We start from the raw sequence: 25,744 nt of genomic DNA, 5'->3' as shown, positions 1-25,744 counted from the left end.
AAGGTGGATCCCTGGTGGGAACGGCCAGGAGGAAGAGAGAGAGACAGGGAAGCTCAGGACCACGCTCCGGACTGCCTGGGGGTTGGCCGAGTCCAGGACCTGGTGGACGCAGCACGGCTCGGGTGGTCACTCAAGGCCAGAGTGACTGAGAGAACACCTGTGAGTAAAAACCCTGAAACTGCACCTCAAATCTCTGACTCTCCTTTCTACAACATAACTACACCCATCATCCACACCTGCTGCCCTGAGGCCATACCCCTCCCGTTGGGGGTTATACCATCACTGCTGCACATATACCACCGGCCTCAGCGGACTGCTCTGCAGCGGCGGCTTCAAAGCCGCACTCAACGGGTGGCGTAGTCGATCAAATTAACATCTACTGCCATAGACTGCCACTTAGTTTGACACCCTGGGCACGGACCGGGTCACCGCCACAAGGACTACTACCCCCATCGAGATCCGGTTCCGTGTATCCCTTTCACACGGCCCAGGGGGCGCGTCATATACAGTGGGGAAAATAAGTATTTGATACATTGCTGATTTTGCAAGTTTTCCCACCTACAAAGAATGAAGAGGTCTGTAATTTTTATCGTGGGTACACTTCAACTGTGAGAGACAGAATATAAAAAGTAATCTAGAAAATCAGACTGTATGATTTTTACATTTTTACATAATTAATTTGTATATTATTGCTTGAAATAAGTATTTGATATAATAGAAAAACTGAACTATGTGTATGTAGCATCCACAGTTATAAATCCTGGCAGCACAGACAAAAGTTAATAAGTGTAAAGATTGGCAATTGCCCAATGAATGAGCAAAATGCTGCTCATTCATCGGGTGATTGGATTGTTTATGGCAGAACAAAAATCATTATTCTCAGCAGCACATCACTAGTAATTGTTCATCATTGTTCATCATGTGCTCATCATTGTTAGTCAGCCTGTCTAAAGACGCCAATATCAAGCACAGAACGACTTGACAATCGCACTCGTTTAACGGCCTGAACTCTGTACATGTAAATGCAACTGAAATGTTTCTGTGTGATGGTACAATATATGAGCGTTTGGTGCCCCGCTTTAAACTTTTGCCCAGGGCCCCACTTTGGCTTAAACCGGCCGTGGATGTGGGGGAAACAGGATTGGAAGATATGTCGCCAGCAGTGAGGAGAAGCAGAGAGAGGTAGAGCAGGTGGGAGAAGGAGAGTGACTGTTTTTTCATGTTTTAGTAGGATAGATCTGAGGTTGAAGAGCAGTATGGCAGATGAGGACAGGTGGGGAGATAAGAGGGAAGGAGAGATAATTATTTGGTTAGAGGGTGCTGAGGTTTGGGGATAGCGAAGGAGACTGAGGATTAGTGAAGCCAAAACTGTGAGCATATGTAAGCATGTTGAAGGAGTAGGAGTAGGTTAAAAGAAAAGCTAGGTACATGTAATAAGCAGTGCTTACTGTTCCCTTCTGGTTTATTCCTGGTATACAGTGGGTACGGAAAGTATTCAGACCCCTTTAAATTGTTCACTCTTTGTGTCATTGCAGCCATTTGGTAAATTCTAAATAGTTCATATTTTACTCATTAGAGTTCACTCTGCACCCTATCTTGTCTGAAAAAAAACTGAAATATAGAAATTTTTGCAAATTTATTAAAAAGAAAAATGTAAATATCACATGGTCATAAGTATTCAGACCCTTTGCTCAGACACTCATATTTAAGTCACATGCTGTCCATTTCCTTGTAATCCTCCTTGAGATGGTTCTACTCCTTCATTGGAGTCCAGCTGTGTTTAATTAACTGATAAGACTTGATTTGTAAAGGCACACACCTGTCTATATAAGACCTAACAGCTCACAGTGCTTGTCAGACCAAATGAGAATCAAAGGAACTGCCCAAGGAGCTCAGAGACAAAATTGTGGCAAGGCACAGATCTGGCCAAGGTTACAAAAGAATTTCTGTATTACTTAATGTTCCTAAGGGCACAGTGGCCTCCATAATCCTTAAATGGAAGAAGTTTGGGACCACCAGAAGTCTTCCTAGACCTGGCCATCCAGCCAAACTGAGCAATCGTGGGAGAAGAGACTTGGTGAGAGAGGTAAAGAAGAACCCCAAGATCACTGTGGCTGAGCTCCAGAGAGGCAGTAGGGAGATGGGAGAAAGTTCCACAAAGTCAACTATCACTGCAGCCCTCCACCAGTCAAGGACTCCCAGACTATGAGAAATAAGATTCTCTGGTTTGATGAGATGAAGATAGAACTTTTTGGTGATAATTCTAAGCAGTATTTGTGGAGAAAACCAGGCACTGCTCATTACCTGCCCAATACAATCCCAACAGTGAAACATGGTGGTGGCAGCATTGCTATGGGGTGTTTTTCAGCTGCAGGGACAGGATGACTGGTTGCAATTGAAGGAAACATGAATTTGGCCAAGTACAGAGATATCCTGGATGAAAACCTCTTCCAGAGTGCTCTTGACCTCAGACTTGGCCAAAGGTTCACCTTCCAACAAGACAATGACCCTAAGCACACAGCTAAAATAACAAAGGAGGGGTTTGAGAACCACTCTGTGACCATTCTTGACTAGTCCAGTCAGAGCCCTAACCTAAACCCAATTGAGCGTCTCTGGAGAGACCTGAAAATGGCTGTCCACCAACGTTCACCATCCAACCTGACGGAACTTGAGAGGATCTGCAAGGAAGAATGGCAGAGGATCCCCAAATCCAGGAGTGAAAAACTTGTTGCATCATTCCCAAGAAGACTCATGGCTGTACTAATTCAAAAGGGTGCTTCTACTCAGTACTGAGCAAAGGTTCTGAATACTTATGACCATGTGATATTTCAGTTTTTCTTTTTTAATAAACTTGCAAAAATGTCTACATTTCTGTTTTTTTTTCAGTCAAGATGGGGTGCAGAGTGTACTTTAATGAGTAAAATATGAACTATTTAGAATTTACCAAATGGCTGCAATGAAACAAAGAGTGAAAAATTTAAAGGGGTCTGAATACTTTCCGTACCCACTGTATTACTGCAGCACACTTATAGAGCCACACAGAATTCGTCACCAGACCTGTATCTACACATGTAAACCTACATAAGAGATATCACTAAAGAGAAGTGTGTTGTACCCCTAAGAAGATATCAAAGCCAAAAAGAAGGGAATTCTAGTCAAATACCGCTCAATATATATAATGTTAATAAATATGGAGGAGACAGAGACCCAAATGAAAACAAAGGTTTGGTAAATATATAAACCATTTTATTGTACATCAATTATAGATGTAATATCAATAATACAACAATACAAGGTAAGGGGGAGAAGTACAATTAAAAAACAGGGAGGATGGAAACAATCCCTGAATAAAAGGAAAGAACCAGATAATGAGGAGCTCCTGTGAGATGAAAAATGCTCTAGAGTTCTAGGGGCAAACACACTTAGGGCGGGCTAGTAATTACAGCAAACTGCGAGACTAAGAAATATGATGAATAGTCTATAAAAAACAGGAAAAAATATGAATATACCTGCAAAAGAAGTATACTAACAAGTAGAATATGCAAGCATATAATCCGGTATAATTAAATAAATTAAATACTAAAACCTCACAGCTAACTGACAATTATATAAGGTATAAATATCAGAGAGTTTAGCTGATCAATTGTGAGTGGCCGTAGTTTTAATAAGAACCCGGAAAAAAGGCTCGATGTTTATAATACGTTTTAACAGTACGCAAAATATAGGTGAAGCAACCCTGATGTTCTACAGCACTAGTGTCTTATAAGTGGCGTGCATTGCAGTCAGTTAAATAAATACATAGTAGAGAGCAGGAAGGCAAAACTTTAAACTTTGCCTGTATAATACCCCTGCAATATCTATATAATAATCAGAAGTTGGTCAAAAGACGAGATGGCCGCAGTAGATGCTAATCCCCAATATGGGGTGCAGGTGAAAATAATGAAGCCAATTAACCCTGGAAGATATAATCATAACAAGAGCATAAAGACATAAACATATGATGGTATCAGGAGAGCCCGAAGATAATCAGTCATAAAGTATGTGCACCAGTACCATGTCTCACGAGAAGTACAAGAGCATCCAGATGGTGTGTGTGAGCCTCGACATGCATTTCACCAACTGCGGCCTCGTCAGGCTCTTCTGACACCGTCATATGTTTATGTCCTTATGCTTTTGTTATGATTATATCTAGCAGTGTTGCTAGATATAATGCTATGATTTAACAAAAAAAAAAAACCTGGCCTCCTCCACCCCTTAACCCCTTAAGCCCCGCGGGTGGTTTGCACGTTAATGACCGGGCCAATTTTTACAATTCTGACCACTGTCACTTTATGAGGTAATTACTCTGGAACGCTTCAACAGATCCCCCTGATTCTGAGACTGTTTTTTCGTGACATATTGTACTTCATGATTGTGGAAAAATTTCTTCGATATCACTTGCGTTTATTTGTGAAAAAAATGGAAATTTGGCGAAAATTTTGAAAATTTTGCGATTTTCAAAATTTGAATTTTTAAGCCCTGAAATCAGAGCGATATGTCACACAAAAGAGTTAATAAATAACATTTCCCACATGTCTACTTTACATCAGCACAATTTTGGAACCAAAATTTTTTTTTATTAGGGAGCTATAAGGGTTAAAAGTTGACCAGCGATTTCTCATTTTTCCAACAAAATTTATAAAACCATTTTTTTAGGGACCACATCACATTTGAAGTCACTTTGAGAGGTCTTTATGACAGAAAGTACCCAAAAGTGACACCATTCTAAAAACTGCACCCCTCAAGGTGCTCAAAACCACATTCAAGAACTTTATTAACCCTTCAGGTGCTTCACAGGAATTTTTTGAATGTGGAAGAAAAAAATGAACATTTAACTTTTTTCACAAAAATGTTACTTTAGACCCAATTTTTTTTATTTTCACAGGGGTAACAAGAAAAAATGGACCCCAAAATTTGTTGTGCAATTTCCCCTGGGCACGCAGATACCCAATATTTGGGGAAGAAACACTGTTTGGGCGCACGGCAGGGCTCGGAAGGGAAGGAGCGCCAGTTGACTTTTTGATTGTAAAATTTGCTTGAATAATTAGCGGACACCATGTTCTGTTTGGAGAGCCCCTGTGTGCCCAAACTTTGGAGCTCCCCCACAAGTGACCCCATTTTGGAAACTAGACCCCCCAAGGCACCTTTCTAGATGCATAGTGAGCACTTGGAACTCCAGGTGCTTCACAAATTGATTCATAAAAATGAAAAAGTTTTTTTTTTTTCACTTTTTCATTTTTACGAATCAATTTGTGAAGCACCTGGGGGTTCCAAGTGCTTACTATGCATCTAGATAGGTGCCTTGGGGGGTCTAGTTTCCAAAATGGGGTCACTTGTGGGGGAGCTCCAATGTTTGGGCACACAGGGGCTCTCCAAACGCAACATGGCGTCCGCTAACAATTTGAGCCGATTTTCCATTCAATTTGTTAGCGGACACCATGTCGCGTTTGGAGAGCCCGTGATGTGCCTAAACAGTGGAGCTCCCCCACAAGTGTCCCCATTTTGGAAACTATACCCCTCAAGGATTTTATTAAGGTGTATAGTGAACATTTTGAACCCAGAGGTACGGCACAGAATTTGTTTACATTAGGTCATCATATTGAATAAGTTGTCATTATTCTTGAGCGCAAGTGCTCGCTACTTGAGTTTGCATTGGGTACTCAGGTATGCACCATGTACAGCGTGTGCTTGAGTGACATGCTCGAGTCCCTGCTCCGCATGTTTCACGGTTATTAGGCACCCAAAAAAAAACATGCGGGGATCGCTCGTGCATGGCAGGCAATCCCCGTAAAGTTTTTTGGCCTCGAAGCATATGGGGCAGAGACTCGAGCATGTCACTCAAATACCCACGATACTCAATGCATACCAGAGCACCCGATGCAAACTCAAGTAGCGAGCACTTGCTCTCAACACTAGTCACCATATCGTCATCTTTTTTTCTTACTTTTGAAAAAAATCCCAACCCCAGCCCTAGCCCTAGCACAACCCTAGCCCTAGCACAACCCTAACCCTAGCACAACCCTAGCCCCAGCACAACCCTAGCCCCAGCACAACCATAGCCCCAGCACAACCCTAGCCCCAAACCCAGCCCTAACCCTAGCCCAATCCTAACCCAAGAGTTTATTTTTGACGCCGTTCCTTGTGCGGTATAAGTGATTAGACGACTTTATTCTTCGGGTCGGTGTGATTACAGCAATGCCAGAATCATATGGGGTTTTTATGACTGACAGCTGTCACACACTAAAAGACGCATTTTTTGTAAAATCTAGTTTTTGCATCGCCATATTTTGAGAGCTATAATTTTTCCAGATTTTGGCAGACAGTCATGTGACGGCTCGTTTTTTGCGGGATGACTTGACGTTGTTATTGGTGCCATTTTCAGGCACGTGACATTTTTTGATCGCTTTCTATTCCGATTTTTGGGAGGCAGAATAAACAAAAACCAACAATTCAGGAATTGTTTTTTTTTTTTCTTTTATTCTGTTCCGCGTGTGGTAAAATTGATGAGGTAGCTTTATTCTTCGGGTCAGTACGTTTACAGCGGTACCACATTTGTATAATTTTTCTATGTTTTGGCGCTTATACACAATAAAAGCTATTTTATAGAAAAAAATATTTTTTAGCATCGCTTTATTCTGAGAGCTGAAACTTTTTTATTTTTCGGCTGATGGAGCTGTATGGCAGCTTGTTTTTTGTGGGACGAGATGACGTTTTCAGCGGTATCATTTTTATTTATATGCGTCTTTTTGATCGCGTGTTATTCCACTTTTGTTTGGCGGTATGGTGATAAAGCATTGTTTTTTGCTGCGTTTTTTTTTTTTTTTTTTTACCGTGTTCACTGAAGGGGTTAACTAGTGGGACAGTTTTATAGGTCAGGCTGTTCCGGACGCGGCGATACCAAATATGTGTACTTTTATTGTTTTTTTTTTATAATAATATTTATTGATGGGTACATTATATTTTTATTTTTGGTGTATTATTTTTTTTATTTTTTTATAATATTTTTGCACATTTTTTTTTTTTTTTCCACTTTCAGACAGTTTGTACACCTTATTACTTTGTCCCACTCTGGGACTTTCACTTTTTTTTTTCTGATCGCCTGCATGGCATAGGAATGGAGCACCATCCCTATGCCATGCAGGCTGTCAGAAGTGCACAGTGTTAAGATTGCTTGGAGATGCACTGCGCATGTCCAAGCAATCTTCCTGCTCTCTGGTGACCCGGATGTTGTCATGACGACATCGGGTCGTCATGGCAACACCCGGGAAGCCGCTGCAGTCTGCGCTGGAAGCCGGAAGAGGAGGTGAGTATCGCCGATCACCTCCCCTTGCCCCCGCAATGCCGCGATCGATTTCGATCGACTTCGATCGCAGCATAGCGGGGGTTAATGTGCTGGGAGCGGTGCAGGACCGCTCCCTGCACATAGTACCGGGTGTCAGCTGTGACAATCAGCTGACACCCGGCGGCGATCGCGCCCGCACAGCCTGTGTGCGCGCGCGATCGCCATGACGTACTAATACGGGTCTGGCTCTTAAGTCCCAGGGCACAGACGCGTATTAGTACGTCAAATGTTATTAAGCGGTTAATAGCCAGCCATCACACACCTTATTTCCCCCGTCGCCCACCAGTACAGCTCAATTAGTTGTTATGGAGGAGAGGGAAAAGTGTAACTATAGTCACCGGTAAATATAATTATTTTACATAGCAAAGCAATACAGCTTTAAATGCTATGATTTAAAAAAAAAAATCTGGCCTTCTTCCACCCCTTAATAGCCAGTCATCACACACCTTATTTCTCCGTCGCCCAGGACAGCTCAATGAGTTGATATAGAGGAGGGGGAAAAGTGTAACTATAGTCACCAGTAGTCACCGGTAAATATAATTTTTTTTACATAGCAATGCAATATAGCTTTAAATGTTATGATTTAAAAAAAAAAAAAAAAAAAAACTGGCCTACTTCCACCCCTTAATAGCCAGCCATCACACACCTTATTTCCCCATCGCCCAGGACAGCTCAATGAGTTGTTATGGAGGAGGGGGAAAAGTGTAACTATACTCACCGGTAGCCACCGGTATATATAATTATTTCACACAGCAAAGCAATATAGCTTTAAATGCTATGATTTAAAAAAAAAAAAAAAAAAAATGGCCTCCTTCCACCCCTTAATAGCCAGTCATCTCACACCTTATTTCCCCGTCGCCCAGGACAGCTCAATGAGTTGTTATGGAGGAAGGGGAAAAGTGTTATTATAGTCACCGGTAGTCACCGGTAAATATAATTATTTTACATAGCAAAGCAATATAGCTTTAAATGCAATGATTTAAAAAAAAAAAGAAAAAAAAAAAAAAAACTGGCCTCCTTCCACCCCTTAATAGCCAGCCATCTCACACCTTATTTCCCCGTCGCCCAGGACAGCTCAATGAGTTGTAATGGAGGAGGGGGAAAAGTGTAACTATAGTCACCGGTAGTCACCGGTAAATATAATTATTTTACATAGCTAAGCAATATAGCTTTCAATGCTATGATTTAAAAAACCAAACAAACAAAAAAAAACTGGCCTCCTTCCACCCCTTAATAGCCAGCCATCTCACACCTTATTTCCCCGTCGCCCAGGACAGTTCAATGAGTTGCTATGGAGGAGGGGGAAAAGTGTAACTATAGTCACCGGTAGTCACCGGTAAATATAATTATTTTACATAGCAAAGCAATATAGCTTTAAATGCAATGATTTAAAAAAAAAAGAAAAAAAAAAAACTGGCCTCCTTCCACCCCTTAATAGCCAGCCATCTCACACCTTATTTCCCCGTTGCCCAGGACAGCTCAATGAGTTGCTATGGAGGAGGAGGAAAAGTGTAACTATAGTCACCGGTAGTCACTGGTAAATATAATTATTTTACATAGCAAAGCAATATAGCTTTAAATGCTATGATTTATAAAAAAAAAAAAAAAACCTGGCCTCCTTCCACCCCTTAATAGCCAGCCATCTCACACCTTATTTCCCTGTCGCCGAGGACAGCTCAATGAGTTGTTATGGAGGAAGGGGAAAAGTGTAATTATAGTCACCGGTAGTCACCGGTAAATATAATTATTTTACATAGCAAAGCAATATAGCTTTAAATGCAATGATTTAAAAAAAAAAGAAAAAAAAAAAAACTGGCCTCCTTCCACCCCTTAATAGCCAGCCATCTCACACCTTATTTCCCCGTCGCCCAGGACAGCTCAATGAGTTGTAATGGAGGAGGGGGAAAAGTGTAACTATAGTCACCGGTAGTCACCGGTAAATATAATTATTTTACATAGCTAAGCAATATAGCTTTCAATGCTATGATTTAAAAAAACAAACAAACAAAAAAAAACTGGCCTCCTTCCACCCCTTAATAGCCAGCCATCTCACACCTTATTTCCCCGTCGCGCAGGACAGCTCAATGAGTTGCTATGGAGGAGGGGGGAAAAGTGTAACTATAGTCACCGGTAGTCACCGGTAAATATAATTATTTTACATAGCAAAGCAATATAGCTTTAAATGCTATGATTTATAAAAAAAAAAAAAAACTGGCCTCCTTCCACCCCTTAATAGCCAGCCATCTCACACCTTATTTCCCCGTCGCCCAGGACAGCTCAATGAGTTGTTATGGAGGAAGGGGAAAAGTGTTATTATAGTCACCGGTAGTCACCGGTAAATATAATTATTTTACATAGCAAAGCAATATAGCTTTGAATGCAATGATTTAAAAAAAAAAGAAAAAAAAAAAAAAAAACTGGCCTCCTTCCACCCCTTAATAGCCAGCCATCTCACACCTTATTTCCCCGTCGCCCAGGACAGCTCAATGAGTTGTAATGGAGGAGGGGGAAAAGTGTAACTATAGTCACCGGTAGTCACCGGTAAATATAATTATTTTACATAGCTAAGCAATATAGCTTTCAATGCTATGATTTAAAAAAACAAACAAAAAAAAACTGGCCTCCTTCCACCCCTTAATAGCCAGCCATCTCACACCTTATTTCCCCGTCGCCCAGGACAGCTCAATGAGTTGCTATGGAGGAGGGGGAAAAGTGTAACTATAGTCACCGGTAATCACAGGTAAATATAATTATTTTAAATAGCTAAGCAATATAGCTTTCAATGCTATGATTTAAAAAAACAAACAAACAAAAAAAAACTGGCCTCCTTCCACCCCTTAATAGCCAGCCATCTCACACCTTATTTCCCCGTCGCCCAGGACAGCTCAATGAGTTGCTATGGAGGAGGGGGAAAAGTGTAACTATAGTCACCGGTAGTCACCGGTAAATATAATTATTTTACATAGCAAAGCAATATAGCTTTAAATGCAATGATTTAAAAAAAAAAGAAAAAAATAACTGGCCTCCTTCCACCCCTTAATAGCCAGCCATCTCACACCTTATTTCCCCGTTGCCCAGGACAGCTCAATGAGTTGCTATGGAGGAGGGGGAAAAGTGTAACTATAGTCACCGGTAGTCACCGGTAAATATAATTATTTTACATAGCAAAGCAATATAGCTTTAAATGCTATGATTTATAAAAAAAAAAAAAAACTGGCCTCCTTCCACCCCTTAATAGCCAGCCATCTCACACCTTATTTCCCCGTCGCCCAGGACAGCTCAATGAGTTGTTATGGAGGAATGGGAAAATTGTAATTATAGTCACCGGTAGTCACCGGTAAATATAACTAGAATATTTTTTCTCTTATGTACTATATACATAGCGTAACACTATACATATAGTATCATAAGGCTCTTATTGTCAGGGGCATGTAGTGTGCATGGTATTCCCAGGCACACCATAATGCCACACATAAAAGTCCCTACTGGGCACTTACCTCCCTTGCCTCATCCATCTTTATGGCCATCCTTTTGAACAGGAATATCTTCTGTGTTCTTCTGGGGTCCTGATCCTGGCTTGAGTCCTGACACGCTTATTTCTTGCTTGTCCAGGTCCTGCTTGCCCTTCCGGATCCTCTTATTTTGATGTTCTTCTTGGGGTTTAGGAAGACAGCTTGCTCTGATGATATTAAAGAGCCGGTGGATGGTTTGGGGTTTTCCAGCTGATGTTGGTAAATGAAAACCCCGTGAATAAGGCCTGGTGGTCTGCTGAGAGGGCTGAGTTGTTAGCCTCTGCTGCTTCCAGAATTTGAAGATTGAATGGTCTGGAGCCGCGCTGGATGTTGCTTGGCTATAAGAGAAAAAGAAAACACAAGAAGGTGATTACATAAGAACAGTATATAGTAAAGTTCAGGAAAGCTAGAGGCTCTCTACATATGTCAACCAATGATCGGCAGATTTTGTCACTATCTGCTGATCATTTAAAATGTATGGGGGCTTACAATCTCAACACTGACAAATTTGACCTCTGAAAGGGAAACATTAGTGGTATAAGCCTCATCCGAGCAGTAGTGCGGCTCAGATCAGCGACCTTCACTGTTATTAGTAATCTGACGAATTTGGAAAAAGTGATTAAAGCTATGTGAAACTATTCATAAATGAGTCTGTATAAAACATCTCCTCTAATACTTACTGGCACAGGAACATGTGGGGGACACATTCTAAGGGCTTCCACCGAGTCCCAGTCAATACGCTGGAAAAACCTATGGGCTCTGATGTTACCATGGACTCCGAGGCGCCTGGCAGGATCTTCCCGGAGGAGCTACAAAAGAAGAAAAAAAAATGTTTATATTTATATAACAGCTTCATAAATAAAATTTAACTAAAATAAATAAATCTTATATATATTTATAAAAAAAAAGCCTAATATTAGTGTTTTTATTCTGACATCTTCAATAATACATGACAGGTAATATACAGTATACCATCACGTCACCCCTACAAGTGTTTACGTGTTATATTGAACACGTAAACACTTGACCTAACATGAGATTCCACTCCCTTCCACCAATGGAGCTGAATATAATAGTAAATTACCGCTAACATCACAATGAATCACACAATAATATAAAAGTAATACAACTTATATCATGTACTGACCTTTTTAATGATGTTCTTCGCCTCCTTGCTGGAAGCGTTGAATAGTCCTCGATGGTATTTGGACCTACTGGTAATCATGATGTTCAAAATGATGCCAAATGCATACCAGTCTACCCCAGCATTGTACTCCTCCGCAGCCAGCATCTCAGGAGCCATGAAGCCTGGTGTCCCAGCGTATTCGGTGGCTGTCCGGTCTCCATAGATGTTCTCAAGTGCCAGACCGAAGTCGGCAATCTTTATATGGCCCGTCGCAGCCACCAAGATGTTAGAAGGCTTGAGATCTCTGTGAAGAAGACAAATGGATTCTTATCAGTGTCCGCTGTATAATTTTCAGTATTGCTGTGTATAGTTATAGGCATCACTGGTGGTGGAGGATTAGATGTATTTCTAGTTACCGGTGGATGATGCCCTTAGAATGCAGGTGTTGAATTCCACACACAAGTTCTGCGGCGTAGAATCTGGCCGAAAGAAAAGAGGAGAAAATAGTTTTTAGCGAATCAGAAACTCAGAAATATATATTGCCCAAAAGACTAGACAGGCAGGACTTATCAGGATTTTATATTTCTGGTTATTATATACAAGTATTTATATTATTATAATGGTCTAGAAGGGCAGTCGCACATATCGTATTGATTATAAGGCACCTGGACCTGCTCATCCTAAGTATAGGACATCAATGTTAAAGTAGTGGATAACCTCTTTAAGTTCCTTCTTGCCTATAGGGATACACAATTGCTACTATTACAATGTGTATTCATATGGTGTTAAAGGGTTATCTAGGATCAGAAAAACATGGTGTCTTTCTTTAAAAAATAACGCCACATGACTAATGTGAATGAGGATGAGCTGCGATGCCTCACACAACCTGTGGACAGGTGCGGTGCTATTTTTGGAAATAAAAATTAGAGCTGTATTTTTCTAAGTGTTTCCCTAATAACATCCCTGTGAATGGGAGATATGAATTTACATGAACGTTAGGGCTAACAATCGAATCAATCTAGTCAGTCTCATTTAGAAAATACATAGCTGTATGGCTTAGACTGTGAATACTGTACCGTGCACTGGGGATGTCAAGACACCCCTTCCTCATCAGGAGATGGTTGAATTCGCCACAGGTGACATACTCCATCCCAAGAAGCACAAGCTCCTGTCAGACAAGACGTAGAAATCAGTCGTATGATAAAGTCATTGTAGCAGTCATACATTTACTAACACTCAATAATCAGTGATTTCTTCTGCGATTTCTTCTGTGATTAATCTCTGTTCCACTTACTCGTGGAGATCTAGTTACATAATAATAGCAATAATGATACTTTCTTCTTTTACTATGTGTTTATTAGTTATTCTAAGTATACACATATAGAAGATATATCTACATATGTAGAATGTGATGTGCTAAATGTACAGCATTACTTTTCACTGTAATGTTGCCTTCTGCATTTCTCACCATTATGAAGTACTCATTAAGAATGACATCCATAGGGGTGGACAAATGACTTCAGATATTGGGAGCCAGTTGGACCACTCCAAGATTTTCCATAGACTTCAATAGAGAAACCCAAAAAGTTAACCGTCAGCATCATATTTCTAGGCACATTGCCTGGTTCCCAGGGTTTGTCCAGTGTTCCCACAGTAGGTGACAGCTACACATACAAGGAGCAGGACATTAAAATGTTTCCAATGCTGAAATGTTAACAAACAGCTTATATAAATGTGGACATATCCTGTGCATATAGATGAGTGCACTTTATTCTTTATCCAATATTAATGAACAGGTCACAATTTTACCTTGGTCTGAAAGGCGAATGTGCCATGAAGAAGGAAGGGGCTGCCAGATGCAAGTTGTAACACACGCCGCTCCACCAACGCGCGCTCCTCTCCTTCAGCTAGCAGGTTCCTCTTTGTGATGACTTTTACAGCAAATTGCTGGCGGGTATATCTATCTTCCGCCAGCACCACCTAGAAAAAAATGGTCATTAGTTGATGATCTTCATTAAAGGTGTTGTCTGGCCTTGGGGTACAAGTCTGCAGACACTTTATGTGAGTGTAGACTCGTGAGGATTCTCCAGTGTTGGGAGCGGATGGTCATTTATCCGGCCTCACTCAATTCCCTTGTATTGAGCGAGCCTGTGTAAGGGGATGTTGACTGGACCCTCGCATTCATACCCCTGAAGACACCAATTGTGTTGTATTGTAGTGTAAACAATGTCCTGCAGTTTTCAGTATATATGGTGTAATTACATAGTTACAGTATGTCATATTATGTGAATTGTAATATAGAGTGTGATATGGTCATATGTATAATGTATAGTGTACAGCATAGGATTGCGCAAGATAAGACATAGTTTAGGACTTAGGAGTTGACATAGGTAGGATGAGAATAGTGTAAGAAAGTGTTCATGTTTAGGACTAGCTCATAGTGGGAGGGAAAAGTGCCAGTTAAAGGAGACTGCTTCCTGTTTGTCGAGCGTTCGTGAGTGATATAAGATCAAATTCAAGGGCAGTTGGGGCTGATATCAAGAGTGAGTACATATTGTTCTGGGTGGTATGAGGCCTTACAAAAATTCACTGCAGACAGTCCTGCAATGTCCGGAGATCAAGGCTCGATTCAGGTGCTATGGCAAGCACCTCACCCCTTTGCATACAGAGGAAGATGGACATGCAATTGCGTATGGGAAATGTAACAGATCTCGGGTGTATTGTGGAACTCAACTGGGAATTCCTGGGGCTGACAGGATCAGTGAACGTAGGGATAGTCCAGTTAGAACGTAAATAAATGCTGAAAATGTACTGTACTATGGAAATAAGAAATGGAGAATGTTGTGCCCGATACTGTGTATTACAATCTGATGCAATTGAACTGTCGAATAAACTTCTGTGTGTTGAAACGAACTGAGTGTTCCCTAATCTATGTGCGGCAGCTCCTTAAGTTGAAGACCTGGAGACAGCTGGGGCCTGTGGCCTATAAGTGAGTGTAACGCACCCTACACGCAATGACACATTTGAACTGGCACACGATTTTTCTGTAAAGTGCCAGGGCGACATGGACAGCTGCACATGTCTCGTCAGCACATGACCACATGTATGCAAATTGCATACCTGCAGTTATGCTCCTGCCCATTCCTGGCACCGGCACTGGAGAACCTCAACAGCACACACACTGCACACTGTGAGGACTCACAAGTCTGTAGTCACATAGTTACTGCAGACTTGTACCCTAAGGCCGAACAACTCATTGAAATAAGTGTGGAGGGGAGCAGGAAAGTGACACCATTGCTATTTCTTTTATTATAATTTTATATTTCTACAGTTTCTTACTAGCTTACATACAGGAGATCTAATAGCTATAAACATGGGCACTGAGAAATAACCCCACTAGAATTACCCATTAAAGCTAGGAGGTTAAAGGATTATTTCAGTCTTAGCCATGCATGATTGAGACAGGAATAACTGCAACTCCAGAGCTGGTCGGCATTATTCCTGTGTCAGCCATGAAAAGCTGAGATGAGAATCAATATAAACAGACTGTGTTGGGGTGCAGAGCTCAGCTGTACATAGATGCTGGCATCAAAGACCATGGTGCAAATGTATGCCTATCTATACTAGGGTTATTTTGTGCAGCTACGTGGGCACCCAGCCTTATAAGAATTGCAGAAAACACGAGAGGTGAATATATTGTGAAGAGTATGCTTTGGGATATTTGCTGGCTTCTCTGGTAATCAAGGAGCTCTCTCCTTTTCCCAGAAATGTCCTAAAAAATCTGAGAGTTGTCAGTAATAGTATTAGGAGGCTTGTCCTCAATTCGATTTTTGTCCTAACTTCAGGGAGTAGTATGATTAAAAAAATAAAACGATACTACCCTGATAAATCCTTTGCTATTCCAGAGCCCGGCACAGTAGTCCAAACCTGCACTTGTTTACCTTGCTGCAGACAATCACTGGTCTCATTGAGGATGTCTCTATTTATTGGACAAAACCATTGAGACGAGTCATTGGTTAGCAATCAGGAGAATGTATGAGACGTCACCACTGCTGACACGGAATTTTTTGAATTATTACTTTTTAACTGTGGACAATATCTTTAATAAATGTCATTCTCAGTACACACACATATATTTACTCATACTTATGTAGCTACGTATATGCAGATGTACAATATAGTGCCTTGAAAAAAGTATTCACATCCTGTGAACTTTTCCACATTTTTTCAAGTTACATGCAAAAACTTAAATGTATTTTATTGGAATTTTATGTGATATACCAACACAGAGTACAAGTATTTGTGAAGTGTAAAGGAAATGATACATGTTTTTCTGAATATTTTAAAAATATAAATCTGAAAATTGTGACGTGCATTTGTATTCAGCCCCTCTGAGTCAACACTTTGTAGGACCACCTTTTGCTGCAATTACTGCTGCAAGGTATTTTCTACCAGCTTTGCACTATAGGTTGAAATTTTTGCCCACTCTTCTTTGCAAACTAGCTGTGAGATTGGATAGAGAGCGTTTGTGAACAACAATTTTTAAGTCTTGCCACAAATTCTCAATGAGATTTATGTCTGGACTTTAACTGGGCTATATAAACACACGAGTATGTTTTTATTTAAACCATTTTATTGTAGCTCTGGAAGTATGTTTAGAGTCGTTGTCCTGTGGGAAGGTGAACCTTCATCTCTGTTTCAAGTTTTTCCAGCCTCTAACAGGTTTTTCCTATAAGATTGTCTTGTATTTAGCTCCATCCATCTTCTAATCAACTCTGACGAGCGTCCCTGTTAAAGAAAAGCATCCCCACAGCATGATGATTCCACCACCATGTTTGACGGTGGGGATGGTGTTTTCAGGGTGATCTGCAGTGTTAGTTTTCCTCCACACTTAGTGTTTTTCATTTAGCAAAAAATTTAAATTATTGGTCTCATCTGACCAGAGCACATTCTTCCACATTCTATGTGGGTGACACAGCTAGCATGGATAAAGGTGGATGAATGTGCTCTGGTCAGATATTTGCATGTAGAGTTTCTACGGCAGCCGTCACTTCTGCATGATGTTGTCTATACAGGTGTCTGGCCCACACTTGCACAGCCAACAGGATCGTGCACCTGTATTGAAAAATAGATGTTGTTATCTGCTGGCCATCCAAGATTCCAAGCTGCAGGCATGTGGGGAAAACAGTAGCACCTGCAACTTCCTAGTGCAGAAGTTAGAGGCACCAGAAAAACACTTTAACCCACTGTAGACTATCAGAAAACACTATTACACATATATAGGTAGCAACACATTTGGAAACCGCCCTGCATCTGCCTTTGTCAGAAACACCTGAATTTGGGGATCTAAGATGGTTATTAACAGTGTTATTCTCTACTTCATTCATGATCTTATATTGTATAGCAAACAATATACAATCTGGGCTCGTAATGTTATAGGTTCTTACCTTTCCAAAACTCCCCCGGCCAAGCACTTGATGAAAATCTAATCTCTTGATGTTGTCAGAGATTGTGCTGCCGGGGAGAGATGGCCCCACACCACTGTCTCCTAAAATGGCAAACAGAAATAAGACGAGAAATTAGAATAAGAATTTACTGTCCATGTATAATGTGCTGGTTATTTTGTAACCTTAGCAGAGAATTCAGTTTTGGTCAGCATTGAAGTATTCATCTTTGTAAACATATTGCTTTATGCTGTTAATTGAAAAACAGACTATAATTTACTATTCAGTTTAGCACAAAGGGTTAATTATGTTATTACAAAATGGAGAATCAGAATCATTTATGTGCGGAATAATACTGGTAGCACAGTGATTGCCCTATATTAAGTGTACTGCCTTAGAAAACAATTACAGCTCAACGCTAATATTGTCCTGCAACAGTCTTAAAGGGCCCCTGCCCCTGGGACTGAGAAGTGGGTATACGTTTCGCATGTATAGGCACTCTACCTGAAGCCCTCCATTAGCTCCTCGATGCCTCCTCTGCTGGGATAGGCGTTCCTTTCCTCCTGCTTCCAAGATGACGTCCATAGCAGCATGGAGTACACTGGTAAATCTAAACCTCTCCTGCCTTTCCTTTCCCATCCCACAGCACAGAAAAGACAGGGAAGATGTGGTTCAGACTTACCAAACTGGTGGCCATCTTGGAGGTAGGAGGAACAGAACACAGATCTAAGCAATAGAGGTAGCGGGAGGCAAAAGAAGGGCGTCAGGAAGGATGACGGTATATTTACAAAGTGTAGTAACTTTTCAGTCTCAGGGTATAAGGTTGCTTTAATATACATTTTTTCCTATACTCAGTCACTAAGTAACAAAGAGGGGAATTTATTAAATATACATAAAAAACAAATACATTTTAATCAGATTGATTTTTCCTTGTTCCTCCACATTTTTGCCATTCTGCTAAAACGACTCAACACCGGTATGACATTCACTTCTATATAGTCCACCATCTTATGTGATATATTTAATGCCAAATATTTCAAACTGTTGCCCTCTTGGATAATAAGTATATCACCATCTCTAATTTGGAAATTCTTGTCCAATAACGATATGTGACTTATTCCAATTAATCTTCAATCCAGAAAAAATACCAAATCCATTCACCAATTTAATAGCTGTCCTTAGATCTTCCTTTACATTGCCTTAAAATAATAACAAATCACCTGTGTACATCGCTAACATTTCCTCCTGAGTCCAAAACTGAGAACCCCTTATTCCTTTACAACCTTAGGCTGTGTGCCCACAATGCGTTTTTAATGCGTTTCCGCAGCGTTTTTATAGCTGCTGAAACGCATTAAAAACGCTTGGTAGAAGGCCTGCCATGTTCCCCAATGATAATCCGCACGTGCTGTGCACATGCTGCGAAAATTTCCGCTGCGGATTATCACTGCGGAAAAAAACGCAGCGCTACCAATTATTTTGCAGAAGTGCTACGTCTTCGCCGCCATTGACTTGCTTTAGATCACATGGATTACGCATCACTGTATATGTAGATGCGTAATCCACGCGTTCCAATGTGCAGATGGTACCCGGGTGTAGATGAGAGGAGAGTCTCCTCCACACCCAGGTACCATTAAAAAATCTGTAAAAAAAGAATAAAATAAAAAATAAATGTCTACTTACCTACTGTCGGCCCCCGCTGCGCTCCTACTTGCTTCCCGGCACTTTGCAATGAATTGAAGGACCTGCGCTGACGTCAGAGTCATGTGACGGGTCACGCGATGCTGACGTCGGCAGGTCTTTCAATTCACTGTTGCCGGCAAGGGAGAGCGGAGTGTAAAGCAGGACACCGGGGGCCATCGGAGGGTAAGTATACATTTATTTTTTTATTTTTACCATTCTCTCGGGTCACACTATATAAATCCATGCAGTTTGCATGGATTTATATAGTGTGACCTAGTTGTCACAAGCACTTTCCAAGTGATGCTAATAGCTTGGAAAGCGCTTGTCAATCCGCATGCGGAAATGTCAGTGAATAACGCTCCATTTCCGCATGTCCCTGGCAGGAAAACGCATGTACAATCCGCATGTACAATCCGCATGTGTTTTTTTCTGCCAGGGAGATGCAGAAACGCTCAGGAAAAAATCCTGAGCATTTCTGCATCGTGGGCACATAGCCTTATATATGGTCAATAAGTAGGGCAAAGAGCAGCTTGGATTAGGAAATCCATGTCTTGTGCCCATAAAAAGGACAAAAAGCTGGGACATAACCCCATGCACCTACTACTTTAGGAGGGCACCATCTAATAACTGGGATCTACCTGCAACATGTCATACAACATCATACGAATTTCAAAAAGAAAAGAAGACATGCACCTAAGCGGTGATCACCTGAAGAAATAATCACGGAATATTTGAATATAAATTACATCAATTTATTACAGTATCTCCTGACACATATATAAGAATCCGCACAAAAAAAATTATTTTAAAACACCATTAAAAATAGTGGAGGAATCCACTGCTTGAGGAACCCACTACTTTAGAGACCTTCCCATATTATAATGATAGAAAATACAATAAAGTGCAGTCAAATAGATGAACTCTAACAGGCTATATAGAATATCTATGATGGTCAATATTGCACAAGCCCAAAGTATTCTATATAAATAGAGAATACACAAAACACAATATGTATATAAAGTGCAACAACAGGTATGTGTGTGAAAATCAATATGGTGTCCCTGTATACAGGGTAATAGGTCTATAGAACAGTATAATTGTAAACTGGCGATTGAAAATAGACCCTTTCACCTCACACTGGAGATGACTACTCCATAACCACTCCATCACATACACTCAATTGTGGCCACCCGTGCTGCCCCAGCAAAAAATAATAATAGAGCCAATTAAACAATATGATCATAGAAAGCAAATACTCAATCAAATCAGCCTGTAAATGGGAAGGTGCAAATGGGATCTCAGTGCCCAGTGCGTGTCGCCACACACGGTGGCTTCATCAGGGGCATTTAAAGTACATATCCTTGTGTCCCTGTATATATGTAGCCTAGAATCAAAATAATTACCGAGAAAATGTTTCATTTACCTGGAGAGTGCAGTTTATGAAGTCCGAATAAACCCACCTTGGACATTTTTAAAGAAACTGACTCCTGTGACTATCTTAAAAGTGGCTGAGTGAGTACTAGTGTTGAGCCACCCCCGTAGTGTTCGAGTTCGGTTCGGTTCGTCGAACACCCGTGTGTTCGCCGAACTGTTCGTCGAACTGTTCGTCGAACACCTTCGAACACCGTTAAAACCAATGGCAGGCAAACAAAAACACATAGAAACACATAGAAAACACCTTCAAAGGTGTCCAAAAGCTGACAAACTGCTCAGAAGACACAACTAACACATGGAAAAGTGACAAGTACATATAGTCATGAAAAAAGAAAAGAGGTGGAGGAGTAAAAGGAGGGGGAGACACAGATATAGGCATGTCATGCCCTTCTAAAATCCAAAAAGTGAGAAGCCGACACGTTCAGTCCGCTCCTGCCCGTGCCACCTCCGTGTCGCCGGGTTTGTGCCAGAGCCGCGGTGAACCCTGACGGCCAGCCCCCCTCTCCCAATACTGGTGCCTGTCCGCTGGTGGGTCGAGCGAGCCCCCCTCTGGTGGAGGCAGCTCTAAGCTTTTTAATTTAAATTGTCTCTCTAATTTGAATGAATACACTTTAAATCCATTTACAAGGATCTATTGGAGGGCAAGTCTCATGCCAGCAGCCACGTAATTCCAGCTCCAGTAGCGTCCACTAAAGCTGCTGCAGTTAAAAAGCTTTTATAAGGATCGAGCTCGGCTGTCCACCGCAAGGCATCCTACTGCCAGTCCCAGCCCCTATGCCTTGGGGTGCCTCCTGATGCTCTTCACTGAGTATCCCGTGGTCCCGAAGCATTTCCTTTGAAAAAATTAAGTGTCCAAACTACAGGTGGTGTAGCTTGCTTAACAGCCGGGATAATCCGCTGACTAGCAGACACTGCTACTAGGCACAAAGTATTTCCTGGGCTAGATGCAGTTAAAAATTTGTAATTAGATACTCTCGTTGGATGCTGAGAAAGCATTCCATAGAGTCTCCTGGCACGCCATATATGATTCTCTTAAAAAGCTTGGGGTAGGGGTCTAGGGGACCCTTTTATAGCCAAAATCACGGCCCTGTATCGCAATACGTCACCTAGGCTGAAGATAAATGGAACTGTAGCACCCTGAGGGCTCGGTTGCTACAGAGGTATTGCACCTCACCTAGAGGTGTGATATCTCACTCTCAGGTAAGGATGGAGTGTGGATCAGGACCCGACACCTGCATGCATTACACCACATTGCCGTGGGGCAGGGCGACCAATATGCCCCTGAGATGGGCACGACAGTCCCTGTCCCTGGCTGGAGTGGGGGGAGGGAACACTGAGGAAGGGGAACCCTGTAGTGCAGGAGCAGGGAGGAAGCAGTTCCTGGGTGCATTGAGAAGGGAGTATAAAAGGTGGGCACCATCTTAGTTCAGTGCAGAGAAGTCTGAACAGAAGTGGCAGGGAGCAGGGGCTCTGCATGAGCTCTGCTCCGGAGGCGGGCCTAGTAACAGAGGCCCAGGCCTGGAAAAGGGAGAAGGAAGGAAGAGGAGCGGAGAAGGCTCCAGGAACGAGGAACGAAGGGATCCCAGGGGTGCGGACGGGCGAGTCGCCACCGCACGCCCGAATCCACCTGCATGGAGGGGTCAGGCCAAAGGGGGAGACCGGTCCCCGAAACTAGTGGAGGCAGGAAACGACCCTCAGCTAGAAACCGGAGGCTGTGACATTTTATGTGGCGCAGCCCCTCGCTACACCCGCTAGGAGGGCAGCACATAGGGTCAGGGAAACTGGCGCCAAGTTTACCAAGAGGAGGCCCGAGGCAGCCGGACAGAAGGGTTGGTAAGAAAGGCCAGACAAAGGACACACAAAGGGGGTCCTGTGAAGCGCTCCAAAGTTATCTGGGAGTTGTCTGAGCCCCTCACCTGGTGAGCACAGTACGACGTGGGCAGCCGTTACCTGCAGACGTGGTCTGGATAATAAGAACTGTGAGTAAAGGCCCTGGACTGCATCACTGACTCCGTGTCGTTACTGCTGCTGCCCTGCACCATCACCCCCATCCTCCGCATACACTGCCCTGAGGCTATACTCCTCCCGTGGGGAGTTATGCTACGCTCTGCTGCACCCACAACACCAGCCTCAGCGGTCTGCCCTGCAGCGGCGGTTCACTCTGACCGCAATCCACGGGTGGCGTAGTCGGACATTTAAACATCAAAACCACATAAATAGTTCCGCCACTGGTTTGACCACCCTGAGCCACGGAACCGGGTCGCCGCCACGAAGACTACAACCACCAGCATCCACCAAAAAGGGTCCGGCTCCGGGTGTCCCAAGGCCCAGGGGGTGCATCAGAACATTTTCATCACCTTTCACAATCACCAATGGGACAAGGCAGGGATGTCCTCTGTCCCCTCTCTTATACATCCTAGTGACGGAGCACCTGCTCTCATCAATTCGCCATAACCCCAATATTAGGTGGATTGAGGTGGGAGGCACCGAGTACAAGTGCTCTCTATTTGCTGATGATGTACTAGTATATATCACTCAATCACATATATCCATCCATGCTGTTATGGCTGAAATAGATCACTTTGTTACATGGTCAAATGTTAAAATCAATGCAGCGAAGTCTGAGGCCCTCGATGTCTCCCTCCCCAAATCCATATAGGATTCCATCCAGTCCAACTTTCCCTTTGCCTGGCCCTCACAGGGTATCAAATACTTAGGAATTTCTATTCATAGAGACCTCTCCCATCTATGTTATCTTAATTTTGGGCCCTTTATTGAACAACTCCATACAGACCACGGTTGGCAAGTTAGAACTGTGAGATTCACTACGTGCACCACTGGTGTTTTGTGGAAAAGCACATGTACACTGTGTTCCAAATTATTATGCAAAAAGTGTTTAGGAGTGATAAGGGAAGAATTTGTTTGTTTGTCAGTTAAACTCATTGATGGTGATGTGTGTCAGGGCTCTTTATATCACTGTAAGCAATTGCAGACACCTGTGCTAATTAGTTTGGCAGGTGTGTCCAATGAAAGGCAAGACTACTTAAGAAGGCTGTCTCACATTATTAAGCAGCCTACATTTTCTGCCAAAATGAGAAAGAAAAAGGATGTGTCGGCTGCTGAGAAGCAACAAATTGTGGAGTGTTTAGGTCAAGGCATGACTACAATCAACATTGTGCGATGATCAGGATGAAGTGTCTTGGCAATCAAGAAGTATGTAGCTGATTCACAGTACACACGTGTGCGTGCTTATAAGGGCAAATTGAGGACTCTTTCCTACAGGCAATTACGTCAGGTTAAAAGAGCAGCGGCAAAAAAGCCTTGTCATAGCAGCAGACAAGTTTTTGAAGCTGCTGGTGCCTCCAACGTCCCCCGAACAACAAGATGCAGGGTCCTTCAGAGGTTTGCAGCTGTGCATATGCCATCCTGTCGATCTCCTCTATCCACTTCACACAAGCAGAAACGGCTCCAGTGGGCCAAACATTACATGAAGACTGATTTCAAAACTGTTTTGTTCACGGATGAGTGCCGTGCAGCGCTCGATGGTCCAGATGGATGGAGTGGAGGATGGCTGGTTGATGGACACCCCACGCAAACACGGCTACAGCGCCAACAAGGAGGAGGTGGAGTAATGTTTTGGGCTGGAATCATGGGGAGAGAGATTGTCGGCCCCTTTAGGATCCCTGAAGGCGCTAAAGATGAACTCCATAATGTATGTGGATTTTCTCAAACAGCACTTCCTGCCATGGTTCAAGAAGAAGAACCATGTATTTCACAGCAAGATCATTTTTTTGCATGATAATGCACCATCTCATGCTGCACATAAAACATCTGCATCTCTGGCTGATATGGGCATAAAAGGGGACAAACTTATGGTGTGACCCCCATGCTCCCCTGACCTCTACCCCATTCAGAACCTCTGGAGCATCATCAAAAGGAGTGTCTATGATGGCGGGAGGCAGTTCACATCTAAGCAACAGCTCTGGGAGGGTATTCTGTCCTCATGCAAAACAATTGAAGCAGAAACCATCCAAAACCTGACAAATTCAATGGACGAGAGAGTTCAGAAGCTCCTTTCGAACAAGGGATCCTATGTGAAAATGTAACATCACCTAGAATAAAGTTTTGAGTTGAAAACTGTTTGATTTCAGTTTCTAATAACCTGCTAATGCTTATAATTTCAAAAATGACCATTTTTTTGGTCTTTATTAAAATGAAAAGGTTGATCGAAAAGTTTGGGGGATCTAAGAGTGTGGCAACCCAGTAGTCATGATTACTTCGAATTCTGACAATATGAGGGTCATGTTGCAGGTAGTGCAGCAAGAAGGCACTTATGTGTCTTGCGCATCTCAGAGCCCCAAAATTATTTTCCGGGCTAGATGCAGCTAAAAATTATTATTAATTTTAAATCTGGTGGAGCTTAGTATAGATGGGCTAATAGGATCAGTGCTGCACACTGCTACAAAGCCCAAATTATTTTCCAGTCAAGATACAGATAAACATGATTAGTAATTTGAAAGCTTAAAACGGTTGGTAGGGTGATTTTAACCAATCATCAAGCTTTTACTCTCCCCAGGATGACACAGGGGTAGAAAAGTCGTTTCGGATCCATGATTTGTTCATCTTTATGAACGTGAGTCTGTCTACATTATCAGTGGAGAGCCGCGTGCGCTTATCTGTCAGCACACCACCAGCAGCGCTGAACACACGTTCAGACAGAACGCTGGCTGCGGGGCATGACAAGATCTCCAAGGCGTAAGTGGCTAGCTCCGGCCATTTATCCAGATTGGAAGCCCAAAAAGAGCAAGGGTCCAGTGACACAGTCATGGCTTCAATGTTTACTTGGAGATACTCCTGTACCATCGTCTCTAGGCGTTGACTATGTGTCAGACTTCTTGTCTCCTGTGGCCTTGCAAAGGATGGGCTAAAAAAGTGTTGAAATGATTCCGCAAAATTGATGTTACCAGCAGATACTGTGGTTCTGTTACGGTTTGAGTGCTGAACACTTGACGGTCCCACGGTTGGCAAGTTGGAACTGTGAGATTCACTACGTGCACCACTGGTGTTTTGTGGAAAAGCACATGTAAGATTCTGCAACAGTCTCTGCTGATACTCCTGCATGCGTGCATCCCTTTCTATGGCAGGAATAATTTCTGCAAATTTACTT

This window comes from Phyllobates terribilis, unplaced genomic scaffold (genome assembly GCF_046119375.1).
Source record: "Phyllobates terribilis strain yellow unplaced genomic scaffold, ASM4611937v1 Scaffold_11__3_contigs__length_659146591, whole genome shotgun sequence".
NCBI classification, from domain to species: Eukaryota; Metazoa; Chordata; class Amphibia; order Anura; family Dendrobatidae; genus Phyllobates; species Phyllobates terribilis.
Note: the sequence above shows the minus strand (reverse complement) of the source record.